The 7977-nt window shown below is 44.6% G+C and overlaps 1 non-coding gene across 1 annotated transcript; it reads right to left on the bottom strand.

The window, feature by feature from the left end:
- Positions 1 to 6752: 6752 nt before the first annotated feature.
- LOC138362452 (5S ribosomal RNA) lies at positions 6753 to 6871 on the bottom strand. Its single transcript, XR_011227676.1, has one exon. It is a non-coding gene; the product is annotated as a 5S ribosomal RNA (ribosomal RNA).
- Positions 6872 to 7977: the final 1106 nt, after the last annotated feature.

Raw genomic sequence — 7977 nt, forward strand, 5'->3', positions numbered from 1 at the left:
TATATATTTATATATACACATGGGTGAGGTGATATGGTACCAAAGTTTTGGGTAAGGTGATTGACATTTACACAAGATAAAACACGAACCAATGGGAATAAAAACATAAGAATGGAAGTAACTGCAGAAGGCCTATTGGCCCATAACACAAGCACTTCCTCTTGATGCTTCTATATTGGTTCGGAGTCTTGAAGCTATAATATATATATATATATATATATATATATATATATATATATATATATATATATATATATATATATATATATATATATATATATATATATATATATATATATATATATATATATATGCACACAAAACTAAATAGTCTTGTTAGACAAATTGCCCCTATTAGAGGCAAGTTGACTAACAAGCCGAATGACTGCAATTGTTTTGAATTTGAGTTAAATCTAACATAGAAATGTAATCAAACCTAACCTAACCTATGCTAACCCAAGCTAAGCTAACCTAACCTAACCTAAGCTAACCCAAGCTAAGCTAACCTAACCTAACCTAACCTAACCTAACCTAACCTAAGCTAAGCTAACCTAACCTAACCTAACCCAGCAATTCATGATCTTAATATAATACTGTTAATTGGATAAACCAATTTGGAAAGAAATGTTCGAAAATAACAAAATTAACTGTGCTTGTTAGGAAAATTGGGCCTTGCATACTTGTCCCAATAGTGTGGTTCTCGCTTTTAGGTACGACATAAACGTATACCTAAGTTGAGAGAGAAAAAGATTCGCACTCAAACATGCATATCGATTGCCAGTCCTGAATTCTGGGTAGATATTCGTGTCCTCCCTTTTCATTTACCATCATTTGGATACTATCAAAACAGCTCTGAGAAGGATAAAATGAATAAAACGGGTAGCTCACTCATGTAAAAAGGAAGAGTTGGGAAAGATCTCTCTCTCTCTCTCTCTCTCTCTCTCTCTCTCTCTCTCCCCCTCACCCCCCCCCCCCCCCACCAATGATCCTGCTCTGCTAGTATATAACGTAACAAACCTTCCCCCCCCCCCCCTCCCTCCCCAATCAGAGTCCCTTTAAGCATGCGAGGATAAAAAAGATTTCATAAGACCCAATGTGCTAGCTGATATCAAAACAATTTATGTTATCGTCTATTAAGCCCTTCAGTAAAAAAAGTATAGGGACCTAATTAGGTCCCGTTTTGAGGTGGTGGTGGGTGGAATCGATGGATTAGCCAAGCTCTTATCCGCCGAATCCGTAGAGGGTACGACCCTGGCGCTTCAGAGCGTACACCACGTCCATAGCAGTGACGGTCTTCCTCTTGGCGTGTTCCGTGTAGGTTACAGCATCACGGATGACGTTCTCGAGGAACACCTTCAGGACGCCACGGGTCTCTTCGTAGATGAGACCCGAAATACGCTTCACGCCGCCACGACGAGCTAAGCGACGAATAGCGGGCTTGGTGATGCCCTGGATGTTGTCACGTAGCACCTTACGATGACGCTTGGCGCCACCCTTTCCGAGTCCCTTGCCTCCCTTGCCGCGTCCAGTCATGGTGTTGAAGTTGTGTGAATCGAATTGACGAATGCCCGCACGATTTCCCGACTATATCCCATCAAGCGGACGTACTAGTAGCATTGCAACTCCTGCCTGCCCTTACTTTACGCTTGTGGTCGAGTAGACACGGCTTTCTCACAACGCTTTCAAAACTGCAGTTGCCTACTCGTCTGTTTCACGTCCCTGTGAAATGACTTTTGCACAAATCCAAAAAATAGAGCAAAATCAGCGATAATAGTGATTGAGGTGAGCCGCCTGTTGGCTGCAGCCAGAGGAAGGAGGGGAGGGGCAACGGGGTGACGTAGGCGAGTCGAGCAGCCAATGGCGCTCGAGCAAGCGCCTCGAGACGGCGTATATAAGCAAAAATTTTTCGGCGCCGGCCATCACAAACCACAGTTGTTCACCATGGCTCGCACCAAGCAGACTGCTCGCAAGTCCACGGGAGGCAAGGCTCCTCGTAAGCAGCTGGCCACCAAGGCAGCACGCAAGTCTGCTCCTGCCACAGGGGGTGTGAAGAAGCCTCACCGTTACAGGCCCGGAACGGTCGCCCTGCGTGAGATCCGTCGTTACCAGAAGAGCACCGAGTTGCTCATCAGGAAACTTCCCTTCCAGCGTCTGGTGCGCGAGATTGCCCAGGACTTCAAGACCGATCTTCGCTTCCAGTCGTCTGCCGTCATGGCTTTACAGGAGGCATCCGAGGCTTACCTGGTCGGTCTCTTCGAGGACACTAACCTCTGTGCCATCCACGCCAAGCGTGTCACCATCATGCCAAAGGACATTCAGCTTGCTCGCCGTATCCGTGGAGAGCGTGCATAAGCTAAATCGACCACCCTAGTATACACCAAACTCGGCCCTTCTCAGGGCCAAAATATCCTTCTAAGGAGATTTCAGACATTCCTAGCATCAGTCATATGAATTAACCTTCATCTACACATATAATAAATAAATAAATAAATAAACAAATACACTAATTTAGGTGTCATACATACACGTGATATCAATAAATCAAGTCATTTGTAGTACAACCTGTTCTCTTACAAACAAAACGCCGTCGCTTTTCGCTCTTATGCACTGTCAAGGATCACCCACCCCCCCCCCCCCCCCCCCAAAATAAAAATTGTCATACTGTACTAGAAATAAAAGCAGCTTGTATAAGTGACATACTGTCCAGTCCTGTTTTATTCTGTTTTCGGTCCTCTGGCTTAATCTGTTAAGTTAGGAGATGACATTTTAAATTAACCGTTTTCTTGACATTTTCAAACCTAAGAGGGTGGCCTGCATAGTAATCCTAATGTGGAACATAACAATGAATCTCTAATCTCTAGAAAAAAAAAAAGATACCGAGTGCTTATATGTGTTGAGAGAGAGAGAGAGAGAGAGAGAGAGAGAGAGAGAGAGAGAGAGAGAGAGAGAGAGAGAGAGAGAGAGAGAGAGAGAGAGAGAGAGAGAGAGAGAGAGAGACACAGACAGACAGACAGACAGACAAGACAGAGACAGACAAGACAGAGACAGACAGACAGACAGACAGACAGAGACTGAGAGAGAGAAACACACACAGACAGTTTCATAAATATTCTCATTTTATAGCTATTTGCTTTCAGTGACAGAGGTTTTTGTTATAATAGTATTGGTGTCTAACACTCACAATCTCTTTAGAAATTAAAGTGTGGCTCCAATGGAGCCGAGTTTGTTGGTTTGAGGCCAAGCCACCACCACAGGGCAGTAAGTAAGCCGTTTACTTGGAGGAGGTGTACTTGGTGACGGCCTTAGTGCCCTCAGAGACGGCGTGCTTGGCCAGTTCTCCGGGCAACAGGAGCCTTACAGCCGTCTGGATCTCCCGACTGGTAATGGTGGAACGCTTGTTGTAGTGGGCCAGGCGAGAAGCCTCGGCGGCGATGCGCTCGAAGATGTCGTTCACGAACGAGTTCATGATCGACATGGCTTTGGAAGAGATACCAGTGTCGGGGTGGACCTGCTTCAGCACTTTGTAGATGTAGATGCTGTAGCTCTCCTTCCTCCTGCGCTTCTTTTTCTTATCGCCCTTGGCAATGGCCTTCTGGGCCTTTCCGGCCTTCTTGGCAGCCTTTCCAGATGCCTTGGGTGGCATGATGATGCTCGTGCTGGCTGGCGTTGCGATACAATAATGAACTTTTGCGCGAGGCGAGCTTTCCTTTTATATCCCGCTCGCGACTCAGCTCAGAGCGGGTCGCGTGGCGGAGCGCGCTGATTGGTCAGTGGCGGGCTCCCTTGATCCTGAGCGGGGTATATAACACGAAGCTCGATCTGCGGGGCGGCATAAAACACCACAAACCCACAACAGCAGCAGCAATGTCAGGACGCGGCAAGGGAGGCAAAGTGAAGGGCAAGTCAAAGTCTCGCTCCAGCAGGGCCGGACTTCAGTTCCCCGTGGGCAGAATTCACCGTCTGCTGCGTAAGGGCAACTACGCCGAACGCGTCGGTGCTGGCGCTCCTGTCTACCTGGCAGCCGTCATGGAATACCTCGCTGCCGAAGTTCTGGAGCTCGCCGGTAATGCCGCACGTGACAACAAGAAGACCCGTATCATCCCACGTCACTTGCAGTTGGCCATCCGCAACGACGAAGAACTCAACAAACTTCTGTCTGGCGTAACCATTGCACAGGGAGGTGTTCTTCCAAACATTCAGGCAGTTCTTTTGCCAAAGAAGACAGAGAAGAAGTAAGCACTTCTGCCACCCACCACGACAAATACCATAACCAGGCTCCATCCGGAGCCACACACACTTTAATAGAGAGATTCAAGTAGACAATCAACTTTCAAACATTAATAATAACATTTATATTGATTTCATTTGGAATGTGTACATAACAAACAAACAAAACAAAATTATAGGGGATATTCAGCATCACTTGGAATATTAACCAATCATATAAATCCAATATATATTTTATATTTTACTTTAAGCGAGGAATTCATATTATATTAATTTTTAATCATACAAATGAACAAAAGCAATTCTTCACTAGACGTAATGAATGAATAAATGATCAAGGTTTTAATGTGTTTCATGAATATATATATATATATATATATATATATATATATATATATATATATATATATATATATATATATATATATATATATATATATATATATAATATAATATAATATAATATATTATAATACTTGTGAACCAGAATATGTTTGAGCAGCAGCGATCGTGCCTGCCATTGGCCGAAGTGCAACAATTCAAATAATTTAAAGGGCCTGCTCGGGTATATAAGAGAGGCTGGGAGACTGGGGCCGGTGGTGGGTGATGGGTGATGAGTGATGGTGTGGTGTGGTATGGTGTTGTTAAGAGTTGATTTACGGCCAGCCAGCCAGCTGCAGCCAAGGCAGGGCAGGGCAGGGCAAGGCAAGGCAAGGCAAGGCAAGGCAAGGCAAGGCAAGGCAATAACAGGACAGGACAGGCAAGGCAAGGCAAGGCAAGGCAAGGCAAGCAGGCGGGCGGGCGGGCGGGCGGGCGGGCGGGCGGGCAGGCAGGCAGGCAGGCAGCCAGCCAGCCAGCCAGCCAGCCAGCCAGCCAGCCAGCCAGCCAGCCAGCCAGCCAGCCAGCCAGCCAGGCAGCAGGCAGGCAGGCAGGCAGGCAGGCAGGCAGGCAGGCAGCCAGCCAGCCAGCCAGCCAGCCAGCCAGCCAGCCAGCCAGCCAGCCACTCCCACTTTGTATTTATATGCATTCAATTTATATTCAAACATTATATATGTTAAGGGCCTAGTTTTAGTGTTTATTTTAAAAATGACAAACATCGAGTCGTTTTACCAGTCCTTTAGCGTTAACGGTGATGCATTTTAAAACTGAACAGAAATCACCTTTTCTGGATATATCAAATATCGAATCCGCTTAATGTGCCTACAATTCAATCATTCAAAAAATACATAATTTACATCATGCCTTTTCATAGAACAGACAATAAGATTTGAGACAATAAGAACTTTACTTTTATAACTAAAGTTGCACAATTATACCAACTCTATGGTGGCTGGGTGGTAAGGTGTGTGGCTGGTATTTTGGAAGTCGCGAGTTCAAACGACCCAATGGGAATAATACTTTTTTTTTTTTGCCATACAATCTTCCTAATACTATTATGTAGGTTTGTGTGTGTGTTTTTTTATTCATTCTTTGGTTTTATAGATGACATACATATTGACTCCTTTTACCGGTCCTTAATTAGGCTCTGGGGAAGCAATGGTGGTGGTGGTGGTGGTGGTGCATTTAAAACTAAACCAAAAATCACCAGTTCTGGACGCGTCAAATATCATATCCGCTTAATGTGTCTACAACCTAATTACTTAAAACTACACTATTTAATTCATTCATATCATGTGCATATTGGTCATTATGCTCATACAACCGACATCAAAATTTATTTTCATTATTAGAATCATACATTTCATCAAGTAATACAGATACAAAGAGATTTTCTTTCTGAGAAGACCGTTAGTATTGGCTTGCAGGCAGGCAGGCAGGCAGGCATTTGAGGGTTATTATTTCGCCTGTTGATTGGGGGGAGGGTTGATGTGTTAGGGGGTTTTCGGTTAGATGTGGTGGTGGTGATTGGTGGTGATTGGTGGTGATTGGTGGTGATTGGTGGTGATTGGTGGTGGTGGTGGTGGTGGTAGTAGGTGGGAGTTGGGGGGGGGGGGGGGGGGGGGAGGGAAGGGGAGGGGAATGATGGTCTGTGGATTCGTTCTCCGTACCCTTTACATATAAGCAAAAATATGCCTTCTTGTGGGTATAGAAACATTAACACAAATTATATCAGTAACTGATATTGTAGCCTTTTAAACAGAAAAGATTTGTACATACAAATACTTTTTAATTATCATTTATTTGTGGAAATGGCATTTACGTCATTAAATTGATACCTCAGCATCAAGCTTGTGTCCTGCAGCAGTGGTCCAGTGGTAAAGTGTATATAAGTGATGCGTATTCTTGGAGTTGCGAGTTCAAACCCGGATTAAGCTATATATATATACAACATGTTTTGTTTTGGTTGTTTGTTTTTGTATAAAGCCTCACACAATATCTATATTAAGCGAGTTTGTTTTAAACATGACATACATATTAATTCATTTTACCAGGCCTTATTCCACACAACTCCGTGAATTTCCCGTGGAGCCAGCCATTCAAACAAAAACAAACGAAACAAAACAAAACAAAACAAAAAACATTATTGCCAACAGCATTTGGTGTTCCCAGGCGGTCACCCATCCAAGTACTAACCAAACCCAACGTTGCTTAACTTCGCTGATCGGACGAGAAGCGGTGTTCTCAACGTGGTATGGCCGTTGGCATGAGACTGCCTACACATTGTGGCTAATAACCAACTCTTTTAAGTCATCGCGGCAGGATACGGACCTGCTTGTGGTGTCTTAATGGTAATTGTATCCTAACATATTTTTGTCTCCTTGGCATGGATATTTAACATCGTTTATTCAGTCTTGGGTTTATGTTCTTTCGCCATTTACAGACATTTTACATCTACCTACTTCCTCAGCCTGCCCTGCCAATTTCTAATGAATTTGTGGATTTTCTTTTGTAATACAAACATGTGTGTGCTCATCTGCTCTTCAGTTTTTATGATATTTGTCTCATCTGTCCTGCTTTATGATACTTTTACAAAGAACATGAACAAATGCTTCTATTTTAGAGAAGATATGGGATCCAGGTTTCGGAGCCGTAAAACCAACCGTCGTGATTGGTGGACGAGTTGCCAGGTTGCAGCTTCTGTACCGTGCCGGCACATAAATAGGTTCGGCTCAAGCGGCGGCAGCATCATTCCCCCGTGACTGTCTGAGCGTCTCTCATCACCTTGGTTATCTCATCATCATCATGGTAGAAGCAAAGCCTACCAAGAAGGCTGCGGCTGCTGCTGCTGTGGTGGCCACCACCAGGAAACCTCGCGTCCAGGTTGCTCACCCGAAAACTAGTCAAATGGTTCTAGCCGCGGTCGCAGCACTCAAAGACCGTAAGGGCTCGTCTCTACAAGCAATCAAGAAGTACGTTGTTGCCAACAACAAAGTCGAGGCTGCCAAGATCGCCATTTACATCCGAAGATTTCTCAAGAAAGCAGTGGCTGACGGCATTCTTGTTCAGACCAAGGGAAGTGGAGCTAGTGGATCATTCAAGCTGGCCGTAGCAGAGAAGAGGGCCGTTCTAACTCCCAAGAAAGCCACCACAACCAAGAAACCATCTACAGCAGCAAAGAAGGCCGTGGTAACTCCCAAGAAAGCCGCCACAAGCAACAAACCACCTACAGCCTTGAAAAAGAAGCAGCAGCAGCAGCTTGTTGTTGGGAACAAAAAGCCCAAAATAAAGAGAGCTTCAAAATCTCCCAAACCACCCAAGGCAAAGAAAGCTGTCAAGAAAACAACAAAGGCAAAATAAACGACGACATGC

The sequence above is a fragment of the Procambarus clarkii genome, unplaced genomic scaffold, assembly GCF_040958095.1.
Source record: "Procambarus clarkii isolate CNS0578487 unplaced genomic scaffold, FALCON_Pclarkii_2.0 HiC_scaffold_1840, whole genome shotgun sequence".
Classification (NCBI taxonomy): Eukaryota; Metazoa; Arthropoda; class Malacostraca; order Decapoda; family Cambaridae; genus Procambarus; species Procambarus clarkii.